The following is a 14,039-nucleotide window of genomic DNA, read 5'->3' on the forward strand; positions in this document are numbered from 1 at the left end:
AGGAACCTAAAACAATCAAATGCATAAAAACAGAACTGAACAGTGGTTATCAAGGTTGGGGGGTGGGAAGGGGGAAACGACAATCAAAGAATACCAGGTCTTAGACAGGAGGAGTAAGTTCTTCTTTTAAGATCTATTATTGCATGTCATGGCAAATGTAGTTAATAATAGTGTATTACACATTTCAAAATTGCTAAGAGTAAATTTCAAATGTTCTTACCACAGAAAAGGATAAGTATTTGAGGTAATGGACATACTAATTAGTTTGATTTAATTATTCTACATTGAATTCATAAATCCTTGTATCCCATAAATATATACAATTATAACTTGTCAATTTTATATTTAATTAATTATTTTTAAAGCAATAATATTTAAAAAATAACCAGAACTCTCACATATTGCTGTTGAACTGTAATTTCAAAAACAGTTTGGCAGTTTCTTTTTTATTGATACATAATAATTTTACATATTTGTGGGGTACATATGATATTTTGATAGAGGTGTACGATGTGTAATATGATCAAACAAGAATAATTAGGATATTAATCACCTCAAACATTTATCACTTCTTTGTGTTGAGAACATTTTAGATCTTCTAATGATTTTGAAACATAATAAAGATTAGTAACTATTGTCACCCTACTGTGCCATCCAACACTAGAACTTATTCTTTCTATCTAACTGTGTTTGTGCACTGTTAAGCAGCTTCCTTCCATGCTCCTCCCCTTCCCAGACTGGTAATCACCCACCATTCTACTCTCCACTTCTATGCTTCAAATTCCACATATAGTGAGAACGTGGTCTTTGTCTTTCTTGTGCCTGGCTTAGTTCACTTAGCACAATGTTCTTCAATTCCACCAACATCGCTACAAATGACAAAATTTCATTATTTTTTTGGCTGAATAATATTCCATTGTGTGTATATACCATATTTTCTTTATTCATTCATCCATTGACAGACACACTTGATTCCATACCTTGGCTATTGTGGATGGTGTTACAGTAAATATAGGAGTATAAGTATCTCTTTGATATACTGATTTCCTTTTTTTTTGGCTATATACCTAGCAGCTGGATCATATGGCAGTTCTATTTTTCATTTTTGAGGCACCTCCATACAGTTTTCCATAGTGGTTGTACTAATTTACATCTCCACCAGCAGTGTGTTAGCATTCCCCTTTCTCCCCATCCTTGCCAGCATCTGTTATTTTCTGTCTTTTTGATATATATAGTTTAGCTATATATATATATATCTCATAGCTATACACTTACCATGGGATCTAGCAATGCCAATACTATGTATTTGACCAAGTGTAATAACAACTTCTATTCACACAAAGAATGTAGGCAACTATTTTAGTAGCTTTATTAATAATTGTCCCAAACTGGAAATAACTTTACTTCAACTGGTGAATGAATAACAACCTTTTTATGGTACATGCATACCATAAAAAGGAATAAATCATTGATGTACTCAACAACACAAATGAATCATACATGCTTTATGCTAAGTGAAGCCAGACTTGAAAGGCTGCATACTATATGATTCATTGATCTGACCTTCTTAAAAAGAAAGAACCACAGAGGCAAAGAGCACATTAGTGATTGCCAGGGCTAAGGTTAGGGGAAAGTATTGACTACAATGGGCAGTAACATTTTTGGAGGGTTGACTGCGCTCTGAATTCTGATAGAAGTGATGGCTACTCAATCATGCATTTATTAAAACTGGTAGAACTGTTTCTTAAGAAAGTAAATTTCATTGCTTGTCAATTAAAAAATAAATTTCAAAAGAGCCTTCAATGACTTTGCATTGTTCTTAGAACAAATTCCAACTGAGAATAACTTTTATGTCCTTGATCCGGAGTTGCAAAACAGTCTATGGTCTGGCCCTGACACTCTGTGAACTTTTTTTTTTACTCTCCCTTTTGTCCACTGTATTAAACTCATTTTATGCATCCTCTAACATTGATGATAATGCGCCAATTTGCTAGAGCAAACCTAGCAGTGGTCTGCACTGTCACTGTGTTCAGGGAGCCAGGTAGCTGCTACTTCTACTGCTACTTCAGATTGAGATGCTCACTGTGGCTGCTGCTCCCAGTCCCTCAGGGTGCTCTTGGGTACAGCCAGCCCAGCAGTGCCTCACCTCCTGCTTCCACCTTGGGACTTCCCTGATGTTGTCCAGGCAGCTACTTGGTGGCCACTCACATGCAGCCTAGGAGGGCTACGTTAACATTGACTAATGGGAGAAGGGAGCCTGCTAATAAATTTTCTTTCGTCCACCACACCGGTGGTCTTCCTCCACTGTTGACAGATGTTTGGAGCTTCAGAAGCATTACATTGTTTCTCCGAAGATCATAGGTCAGTACCTCTCTCGGATTCATCCCAAACTCTCAGTAATGCCCCCATGCTGCCTCCGGACTAACCCATGGTGCTCCTGCAGACTTAAGTGGCAATCGCTGGCCACGGAACGCACTTCTTTGTAGCTGCTCTCCCTCTTCTGACTCACTTCCCTTTTCTCTCAGTGTTACTTCCCTGTGATTTCACTTCCTTATGCAGTGTTCATGCCTAACCTTTTGCTCAGGCTATACTTGTTGGGGAGTTCAGCCAAAGGCGCCCCCACCAAGCTCCAGCCACATTTGATTTCCTTGTTTCCAGAATAAGATGTGTATTTTCCCTCCCTCCCAAATTAGAGCCTTTGCTCTATATTTCCTCTGCCTGGCTCCTTCCTCAGCTGTTCTGTCAATCATTCTGTGTGAATTATTGACATACACACTCATCTAATATGTGTCTCATGTGCTCTATTTTTCTCTCTCATTAAACTATAAGTCCCACAAGAGCATGAACCTGTCTGTCTTGTTTAGTGCTATATCCTGAGAGCCTGGAGAAGTTCTAAGCACATAGGAGGCCTTAGGAAATATTTTGGTGTGTGAATGAATGAACACTTGCCATGGTTGGCCTGGCTAGTCTAAAATCTATACATTCAGTTGCTTGCTTGACACAAACTTGCCATTCAGTGCCCAAAGTTGACCAAATGAGGTGGTGAGAGAACTGTCCCAGCAAATGAGACCTCTGGAAGTAGGAGACTTTCACTGTAGACTCACTGCTGCTTGTCTCAGTGTTCCCAGTTTCCAATATCACACTGTTAAAAGAGCACTTAAAAAAGCAGGGCTTGGCCAAGAGTGGTGGCACACGCCTGTAATCCCAGCACTTTGGGAGGCTCAGGCAGGTGGATCACCTGAGGTCAGGAATTCAAGACCAGCCTGGCCAACAGAGTGAAACCCTGTCTCTATTAAAAATACAACAATTAACCGGGTGTGGTGGCGGTAGCCTGTAATCCCAACTACTTGGGAAGCTGAGGCAGGAGAATTACTTGAACCCGGGAGGCAAATGTTGCAATGAGCTGAGATGGTGCCATTGCACTCCAGCCTGGACAACAAGAGTGAAACTTCATCTTTCAAAAAAAAAAAAAAAAAAAAAAGCAGGGCCCAACATTTAGGCATAAATCTTTATGGCCTTGAATTAGGCAAAGTCTTTTAGATATGACGCTAAGTACAAGCATCAAAAGAAAAGATAGATAATTTATGTTTCATCAAAATGGAAAACTTTTATGCTTCAAAGGACACCACCAAGAAAATAAAAAGGCAACTCACAGAAATGGAGGAAATTTTGACAAATCATAGATCTGATAAGGGACTTATATCCAGAATATATAAAACAATTCTCACACCTAGATAATAAAATGATAAATAATCAAATTTAAAATGGGCAAAGGACCTGAATAGACATTTCTCTGAAGAAGTTATATAAATGGCCAGTACACACATGAAAAGATCAACACCATGAGCTATTAGGAAAATGGAAGTCAAATATCATATCATTGTATGAGAATGCATACACACAGGGAGGGAACAACACACACCGGGGCCTGTCGGGGGTGGGGGCAAGGGGAGAAAGAGCATTAGTACAAATACCTAATTGATGGGTTGATAGGTGCAGCCAACCACCGTGTCACATGTATACCTGTGTAACAAACCTGCACAGTTTGCACATGTATCCTGGAACTTAAAGTAAAACTAGAAAAAAAAACGGTATCACTGTACCCCCACTGGGATGGTATAATTTTTTTCAGTGGCAATTAACAAGTGTTGGTGAGGATATGGAAGAAATTTGGAACCTTCACATACTGCTGGTGGGAATGTAGAATGGTACAGTAGCTTTGGGAAAAGGTATGGCAACTCCTCAAAATGTACAAGAACAGAAAATGAAACACCGCATATTCTCACTCATAGGTGGGTGATGAAAAATGAGAACACATGGACACAGGGAGGGGAGTACTAAACACTGGGGTCTATTGGGGGGAAAAGGGGAGGGCCAGTGGGAGGGGGAGGTGGGGAGGGATAGCCTGGGGAGAAATGCCAAATGTGGGTGAAGGGGAGAAGAAAAGCAAAGCACACTGCCATGTGTGTACCTGTCTTTCATGCTCTGCTCATGTACCCCAAAACCTATAATCCAATAAAAAATTAAAAAAAAATGTTCAACATGGAGTTATCATGTAATTTGGCAATTTTACTGCTAGGTATATAACCAAGAGAAATGAAAATGTACATCCACACAAAAACTGGTACACAAATGTTCACAATAGCATTACCCATAATAGTAAAGGTGAAACAACCTAAATGTCTGTCAACTGATAAATGGATAAGCAAAATGTGATAGAGCTATACAATGAAATCTTATATGTTCAGAAAGAGGAACAAAGTACTGATGTATACTACAACATGGAGGAGCCTTGAAAACACTATGCTGAGTGAAAGAAGCCAGTCACAAATCCTCACACTGTGTGAGTCCATTCATAGAAAGTGTCCAGAATTGGCAAATCGATATATAGAGAAAATAGGTAAGTGGTCACTGGAAGTTGGGGGTTGGGGAAAGAAGGGAGTGAGTGCTAACGGGTATGGGATTTCTTTTTGGGGTGATGAAAATCAGTTCCAAAATCGGTTATGGTAATGCTTTGTACAACTAACTGTGCATATGCAAAAAATATTAAATTGCATACTTTGAGTAGTATGATGTGTAAATTACACCTCAGTAAAACTGTTTGTTTCTTTTTTTCTTTAACAGTAGAGATCATAAAGAAAAGTCACATCACTAAAAAAGTAGATGAAGTGGACTTTAAAATCACCTCCCTCTCCAAGGAATCCCACCCCAAGCACTGCCGTCTTCCTAATTGCTTTCTACGCAGTCTATCCAGACCACAGGTGATGAACTGATGACGAGGGGACCACTTGTGGCCTACAAATTCTTTTTTTCTTGGCTTATAGAGCACAGTGTGTGTGTGTGTGTGTGTGTGTGTGTGTGTGTGTGTGTGTGTTTTGAGACAGAGTCTCGTTCTGTCGCCCAAGCTGGAGTACAGTAGCACTATCTCAGCTCACTGCAACCTCCGCCTCCTGGGTGCAAGTGATCCTCCTGCCTCAGCCTCCTGAGTAGCTGAGACTACAGGCACACACTGCCACACCTGGCTAATTTTTTGGATTTTTAGTAGAGATGGGGTTTCATCGTGTCAACCAGGATTGTCTTGATCTCCTGACCTCGTGATCCACTCGCCTCAGTCTCCCGAAGTGCTGGGATCACAGGCGTGAGCCACCGCACCCGGCCTATTTTTAAAATAAGTTACTGACATTTTAAAATTAGAAGAGTTTACATTAAACATGGACTTCTGGCTCTCTTGGGGGCTGGGGGAACAAAACAAAACTAAACTAAACTAAAATACCCCAACTTGATGGCCACACTGGACCTTTATTCACCACACAGAAAAACCAGGCTGCCTTTTTCAGGGCCATCGTGCCCTTCTCAGTTTGTCCCTGTATAACCACTGAAGTCACCTCACCTCTTTGTCACTCGCTTTTATCCCTTAGGGATATTTGACTTTGCAACACCTGTGCAGACCTTTCGCTGCATCAGAACTTTGTGGTTTTTGGGTCCCATTGCCTTAGGCCCTGCTTGATGATTGGCTAATCCCCCAGTGGTTTCCAATTCTGGAGGTACATCAGAATCTCCTGGGGCTCATGTGAAAAAACTGCCCATACAAAGCTGGACACCCCTGAACCTTGGATTTTTTGACAATTAGACTCTCTTGGGGTGGGGCCTAGTATAAGAAAAAAGAAAAAAACCTAAAGTCAAAAAATCCCAACCTTCCAGTGCAAACCTTTGCTTGCATTGGGTCAGCAGGTTAGCCTCGCATTTCTCTCCCTGGTCCTCAGTGTGGCCTGGAAGGGAAATGCTGGGCTAATCTGCTAATCCAATGCAAGCAAAGGTTTTAGTATTTGATAGTGGTTTAATGGCCTCTCAGATAAATTTTGTTTTTCAATTGAAGGCAACCAGTTGAACTAGGAAAGGGTGTTTTTGGTTAGACGAACCTTTTACTTGATGTTTAAATCAGAGTAGGCAGCTGTCTGGACCTCAGTAACTGTCCTTTCTATAACCAGTCATGTTAAAAGATTTTGCAATCATTACAACAAGGAAAGTCAGGTCAGGGTGCCTTTGCTGCCTTGCTATTTTTAACCAGCAACTTTTTGAACTAATGAAGTTGAGTTGCTGTTGAGACCTTCTTCGGGTTCTGGAAATGTCACCTGGGTTGACAAGCACAAGGAGTTAATGACAGTGGCTTTTGAGAGGCCATGAGTGGATGACACAGCAAGACAAGAAACAGGTGCTGGCAGTCAGCAGGCACTCGCTAAATATTGGGTGAATGAATTGACAAGACATTTTGATTCTCATCTCCACAGGAGATGAAAAATTTCGGGGGAGGAAGAGGAGGCAGGAGAGGGTCCCTTAGATGTCTTCCTCCGGAATTTTTTTTTTAGCCTTCCCTAGACAGTTTACAGGAGGCTCTGGATAGAGAAGAAACTGGTTAGACAAAAGCAGCCCCCTCCCACCTTGTGGGCATAATGAATCCAAAGGAGGCCACCTGAGCTTTCCAACCGCCTTGCAAGGCTGCCTTGAACTTCACTGCAGGAGAGCAGGGACCCCAGGCCCCCACTCAAGCTGAAGCTTCGAAGGAGGTGCTGTAGGTTGAATCTGACCTCCCACGACGCGAGCAGGCAAACAGATGGCACCCCTTGTAAAGTACCAGTGCAGGTTGACTGGAGGCCTGGGCGGTGAGCTAGGGCGAAGGGGCACAGTGGGGACACGCCCGGCCGCTGCACCAGGGCAAGGCGGGGGCGTCCACTGCACCTGCAAACCCCGCGCCTCAGCTTGGCTCCCCTCACCCCCGCGGTCCAGCCCACCCCGGAGAGGCTGCGGGGCTGCAGTCGAGAGGGGTCTGCGGCCGCGAGGAGGGAGGCGGCGAGCGAGGCTGGGGAGGGGGGCGCGGCTGGCGGCGGCGCTGTCCAGGGGGAGGCGGGCGGAGGGAAGGCGCTGCCGCTGCTGCCGCCGCCGAGCCCGCCGCGACACAGACGCCGGGAGCCGCCGAGGCGGTGAGTCGCAGCGCCCCCCTCCGCTTCTCCGGAGCCAGAGCGGAGTCGGAGTTGCAGCCGGGGCGGGTGTGCCGGGGGCGGCGGCGTCGCGAGCGGCTGCTGGGGGGACCCGCGCGCTTGGGGCGCTGCGGACGCAGGGGTGGGTTCGAGGAGCGCGCGGTCCTGGGAACCTGGTTCCCGCAGCTTCCTCCCGGGTGCAGTTCACCCTGTCAGTTCCTCTGTCATTCCCGCAGTCCCTCTGAGGGAAAACAAAACAAAATCACAGACCCCGAGGGTGGGAGGCAGAAAAGGAGATGGCAACTTTGCAGAGGGCGGCTCAGAGGCGCGCGGGGCCAGCGGGATGGGGCGCGCGGGGCGGAAGGGGGCGTTGGTGAGCTCGGCGGCCCGGGGACATCTGGAGCATCCCGCCCCGGGGCCAGGGCCCGGGGCCAGCGCACCCTCCGGATCCCGGGCCTGGGGAGTCGGCCGGGAGAGGCCGCAGGAGGCTGGTGCGGGGCGTGGGCGTCTGGGGAAGGGGCCGAGGGAGCGGCCGAAAGGCGCTGGTTGAACCCGGACAAGGAAATGGTTTGCATTTTGGACTCAGGACCTGATAGATTCGTGCCTCTTGCCCTCGAGGACTCGGGAAGGGTGTGCTGGGGAGTTGTGTTTGAGTGTTTTTCAGTGCATACCGATTTATTTTTAGCTCCCAGAGAAGCAGGATGTGCAAAGTGGGTTGTATCAGCCCGGGAGGGGCAGGAGGTCTCCCTGTCCGCAGGAAATACACAAGTGTTTTTTTTTTTTTTTTTTAATGCTGCAGATGCTTGCTTTAACTTTTGTGCAGGGAGAAGGAATGCCATTTGGTTCTCTGCAGAGCTGCTGCCAGGGTCAGTTTTTTCCTGCCGGTCTGTCGGAGGCAGCTATGTGGGCTTCTGTGCTTACACACTGGCCCCGCAAGAAGGTCGGTGTTCTGTTCCGTAGGGCAAGTGAAACACAGAAGTAGGCTGCCAAGGTCTCACTCTCACCGAAGAAAACCACACAAGCTCGCTCGCTCAAAGTTTTCCCAGTTCTGGCTGATTTGAAAATAATAGACCTAAGCCACTGTATTACCAAGAGCAGGGTTGGCTGTCAGGGGTTTCTCAGACCTAATTGGAAATGCTTGTGAGGTTTTTCACTTCAACTGGGAAATCCCTGTGTTTTATGGCCAAAGGCAGGAATGCAAAGACTGCAAAGGAGAGGGGGTGTGGTGTGATGGTGGAGTGTGGGTGCTTGCAGTGGACGGAGGGGAAGGACAGATCTAGGGAGGAGCTTCAGGGGAGGAGGCTCAAGAAACTGAAATTCACATGTTTTCCTACCTAAGCCAGATCCCTGGAAGTTGTCCTAGAATCTCCCGTGTCTCAACCACTCAGTGCTCTGTCCTGAAGACCCTCTGTCTACAGCTGTGCTAGGACAGTTGCCAATATGGACATTAGGAGTGTGGGCTCTGTAGCCAGAGAGCCAGGTTTGAGCTGTGTGGTTCATTCACTAATAGCTCCTGGATCTTGGGGTCCTTACTTAATCCTCTTCTGTGTTTTCTGAGCTGAGGCATGAGGTTGATAATAGATAACAAAGCTATCTCAGGGCTACTGTGAAGGTAGAATGAGTTAATGCCCAGAAAGCACTAAGCATCATGCCTTGTAAGTGCTGCATAAATGTGAGCTCTTATTATTTTTGTCATTGTGGCTGGACGCCCTCTTGTCTCAGTTCCGCTGCCACTAACTTGGTTCATATTCCCAGCACTTCTTGTCTGAATTGTTTCAATTGCTTTTGAGCTTGTTGCTCCCAATCAGGATCATCTTACTCCAGTCCATTCTCCAAACTGTAGACACTCATTCTGAAAACAAAAATCGAAGCCAGTCATTCTGCTTAATTTCCTTTAGAGGTTTTCTGTGGTTTTGAGGATAGAATTCAGACTCCAAGGATTTTCATGGCCCACCCTTCTCTCTTCATTAACCTCATCTCCCAAGCCTCCCCAACCCCGCCTCACGCCCCCAGTGTAGCCCTACTCAAGCCACTGAGTCTCAGTATCTATCATCTCCCCACCCTTCCTCTCAGCATCTGTCAACTCCCCACCAGTTGTCTGGTCAACTCCTATGCATTCTTTCCAGCTCAGCTGCTGCGACACTGCCTTCCAGCAGGCTGCGTGGCACTCCCCCTCCCAGCTGATTGAGGTGGCTCTGCTTCATGCTGCCATGCTACTCCGCATATAGCCCTTACATCCTTCTGCACTGTTATCTATGTATCTGTCTTCCTATCTGCAAGTGCCTTGAGAGATGGATTCTGATTGTAGGTACATGTTTGTTGAATGAATAAATGAACATCAGTCAAACAAAATTCAGTTCTTTTCACCAATGCCAGAATCAAACACAGAGAATAATAGAGAGGAGAACCAAACCAAGCTTTAGATCTAACACTCTACAATAAAAAACCTTGGGAAATACTGAGGAATCAAGAGTTGGTCAAAAGAAATGTGGCATACTATCTTGAAACTTCTTCAGGGGTGTCTTTTTAATGGTGAGGAGCAGACTAACAATGAAGAAGTGTAACAATCCGAACCCTTCTCTTTCCTTCCTTCGCTCATAAAAAGGTTGGCCATCTCAGATGTGGCTGTAGGGGATGGAGGTCCAATTTTTTGAAAGCGTTGTGCCGTGAATTTGGTTCTGGAGGCAGAGGTGAAGTTCATAGCACACATGGATTTGTAGCTTTTCCTTGAATCATAGCATCTCTCGGAGTGTGAAGTTCAGATTGCCTGGTGTTGGTATGACAACAGGAAACCTCCTGTCAGCAAAGCTCTTCTGTTCCTTTTCTGACACTCAGTATGTTCACTGGGTGCTTTTCTGACTTGGGCACCCACTCCAAGGTCCCCTGGGATCCCCGTATCCCTGCACAGGAAGATAGGAAGGTGTCTGCTTCCCTGAGGCCGCCCTAGAGTCTGGTTTCAAAGCTCTAGAGCAGGAATTTTTGTACAACTGAGAGAGCAAAGAATGCGCTTTATATTTTTAAAGGGTTGTAAACACAACACAACATAACAAAACGTGGAGAAGAATTTGTGATAGAGATCATGTCTAACATACTTACTACTCAGTCCTTTATAGAAAAACTTTGCTAACTGTTGCGGTGAAGCTGAGACAAATTGGTTTCATTTTGCATGTCATCTGATTGGTAGTGGCTGCCTGGAAAGCTGGACGGAATAGGAATCCAAAGCTTGATCTGGGCTCAGTAAGAAAGTGTGCTGTGGTCAGCTGGTGATGTCTGTCTGCGAGGGACTGGGATTAGGAAATAGTCCTCACCATTCCTCCCTAGAGAATATCATTTGCGGATAATGAAGACAGAAATCAGGGATAGAGCACATGAGTTGAAAGTCCCTGGATGGCAGGAGCTTTCTACCGTAACAAAGAGCAATCACCGCAGTTAACACTGATAGTTGCTATTTATTGAGTGTGGACTATGTGCCCTGCTTTACATGGGGTTCCTCATTTAACCTTTATAATAGCTTTTCAGGAGGCATTTTACTTAGGATTCAATTCTGTTGCAAGTGTCAGGAGCCCCAGCATTCAAACTGTTTTCACAAAAAAGAAATGTTATTTGACTCTGATAACTCCTCAGTCCAGAGGGAGACATTTCAGCTGTGGCCTGATTCAGGCCTTAAGCATTGTTAGCAGGACCTCATTTCTCTATTTTTGTCAGTTTGCTTTCATGGAGTCGGCACCATTTTTAGTGCCATCTCATTGAGGTCCCATCCCATTGCGGGATGGCTGGAAGAGCTCCAGACCTTACATAGTTTGGGCTTTAAATCCAGCCAGAAAGTGAGTCGCCATCGCCGCATTGCTCACAGTGACTTACTCTGGCTCATCAGCATTGATGGGGTCTTGTGTCTCTTCCTGTGACCAGGGTGCCACATGTTACTAGGCTTGGGCTTGGTCACATGTCACATGTTTCATCCTTATAGGCTAAGAAGTAGCAGCAGGGGTGTTTCTCCAGCAGAACATTGTCATATTGTCATAGATGAGATGAGCCCACAGATTTTGGATTGGAAAACCACCGATGTTCACTATAGGACTGTTAGCATTCCCTCTTCATAGAGAAGGGAAACAGCCTTAGTGGCATGCACTAACTTGCTCAAGGTCACATGGCTAGTAAACAGTGGAGTTCTGATCTGAAATCCACAATTCACACACTTAGTAGAATTACTTGTGAACAGAATATTTCAAGTGAGTTTAGTAAGTTTAGTGTGAAGCTCTCGCCCTTCTATTAATACAAATATAGCTATATAACTTCAAGAAATGTTATGTTCTGACTAGCTAGAAGATATGAGAAAAATGACATAGATTTCTTTGCCTGATTTTTTTTTGTTGTTGTTGAGACAGAGTCTCACTCTGTTGCCCAGGCTGGAGTGCAGTGGTACGATCTCAGCTCACGGTAGCCTCTGCCTCCTGCATTCAAGCGATTCTCCTGCCTCAGCCTCCTGAGTTAACTGGGACTACAGGTGCACACCACCATGCCTGGCTAATTTTTGTGTTTTTAGTATAGACGGGGTTTCACCATGTTGGCCAGGATGGTCTTGATCTCCTGACCTTGTGATCTGCCCTCTTCGGCCTCCCAAAGTGCTGGGATTACAGGTGTGAACCACTGCAACCTGGCCTCTGCCTGGATTTTTACTCACCTATTTGACCAGTAATTCTTGAGTAGTCTCTACATGCTCAGCATTCTGTTAGGTTGTAGGGATACAGTCTGAATAAGATCTTGTCCCATCTTTAAGAATTTATATTCCAACATGAAAGTGCAAGATATAATTAGGGAAGGGATTGACTAGAATCTGGAGCAGGTGGCGGAATGTGCAGGAGCTGAGCTCCCTTCCAGGTGATGGTAGCCTTGCATTTTGCTTCCTGAGGCAGCCCCAGTACAGTGCTTTGTGCCATAGGCAAGCAATAAATATTTTTTGAATACATCCTTTTAAAAAACTGTGGTTAAATAAACACAACATAAAATTTACCATTTTAATCCTTCTTTTTTTGAGACAGAGTCTCGCTCTGTTGCCCAGACTGGAGTTCAGTGGTGTCATCTCAGCTCACTGCAACCTCTGCCTCTGGGGTTCAAGTAATTCTCCTGCCTCAGCCTCCTAAGTAGCTGGATTACAGGCGTGTGCCACCACACCAGGCTAATTTTTGTATTTTTAGTAGATACGGGGTTTTACCATATTGGCCAGGATGCTCTCGATCCCTTGACTTCTTTATCCACCCGCCTTGGCCTCCCAAAGTGCTGGGATTACAGGCATGAACCATCGCGCCCGGCCCATTTTAACCATTCTTAAGTGTACAGTTCAGTGACATTAAGCACATTCACATTATTATGCAACCATCACCACTGTCCATCTCCAGAACTTCTTCATCTTCCCCAGCTGAAACTCTGTTGCCACTAAACACAAACTTCTTATTTCCTCCTCCCTTCCAACCTCTGGCAACCACTGTTCTACTTTCTGTCTCTATGAATCGACTACTCTAGGTACCTCATATAAATGGTATTTGTCTTTTTTGTGACTGGCTTATTTTATTTATTGTAATGTCCCCAGAGGTCATCCATGTTGTAACACGGGCAGAGTTTCTTTCCTTTTTAAGATTGAATAATGTTCCATGTATGTACCACGCTTTGTTTATCCATGCATCTGTCGATGGACATTTGGTTTATTTCTATCTTTTGTCTATTGTGAAAACACCACTGTGAATATGAGTGTACAGTGATATGTTCAAGTTCCTGTTTTCAGTTCTTTTGGGTGTATACCCAGAAGTGGAATTGCTGAGTTATATGGCAATTCTGTGTTTAATTTTGGGAGGAACATCCATTGTTTTCCACAGTGGTACCATTTAACATACCGACCAGCAATACACAAGGATTCCATCAACACTTGTTATTTTCTGTTTTTTCTTTTAATATAATAGCCATCCTAGTAGGTGTGAAAGGTAGAACACAGTCTTGAAGGCAGGTTGGAATTGAATCGTGAGAAATAGTAGTAGAGTTTAAACTTCATTCTAGGGTCTTGGAGAACCACTGGATATTTGTTGCCTGTGATAATGGCGTGATCAGAAGGTTTGGACATTAGAGAAGGAGGGGAGACGGGGAAAGCAGCAGAAAAGTTATCTTAATTATTTAGATGAGAGAATGTAATAGTTTTCTCCACATCTGCACAACTGAAAATATCATGTATATCACTAGTAAATGGTATTGAGCTTGGGGAGGAAAGGTAAAGACGGCACTGAGAGAACTCACGGCCCAAGATTCCTCAGAGAAGTTGACCACTGTTGCTAGCAATAGCCCTAATGATAGCTAAGGCTGAAAGGTGGTTCAAGTATTGATTCGTTCTGATCAATCCTATGAAGGATTCCTCCTCCAGCGTCCCATAAGGAGGCAGATGAACTGCTCAGAAGGGACTAACTGAGGAAAGTTAATGAAGGGACTGTTAACAAAGGTGTGGGCAAGGTCGGGGATCTCACCAGAAGTGGCCAGCAAGGCATGGAAGCCTTCACTGCCCAGCTCCGAAAGCATGAGGTG

General features: G+C 44.8%; 1 protein-coding gene across 14 annotated transcripts in view; it reads left to right on the forward strand.

The window, feature by feature from the left end:
• Nucleotides 1-6,874: 6,874 nt before the first annotated feature.
• Nucleotides 6,875-14,039, forward strand: part of NCALD (neurocalcin delta) — a 471,461-nt gene continuing 464,296 nt past the window's right edge. For 7 of the 14 annotated variants that reach the window (XM_078353435.1, XM_078353442.1, XM_078353432.1 and 4 more), the window contains exon 1: nt 7,419-7,478. The gene's annotated coding sequence lies outside the window, so the exon portion shown is untranslated. Of the gene's footprint in view, nt 7,161-7,418; nt 7,618-14,039 lie in introns of those variants that run through there. The other 7 variants (XM_078353439.1, XM_078353446.1, XM_078353438.1 and 4 more) reach the window with 4 other exon arrangements.

Source organism: Callithrix jacchus, chromosome 16 (genome assembly GCF_049354715.1).
Source record: "Callithrix jacchus isolate 240 chromosome 16, calJac240_pri, whole genome shotgun sequence".
In the NCBI taxonomy this organism is placed as follows: Eukaryota; Metazoa; Chordata; class Mammalia; order Primates; family Cebidae; genus Callithrix; species Callithrix jacchus.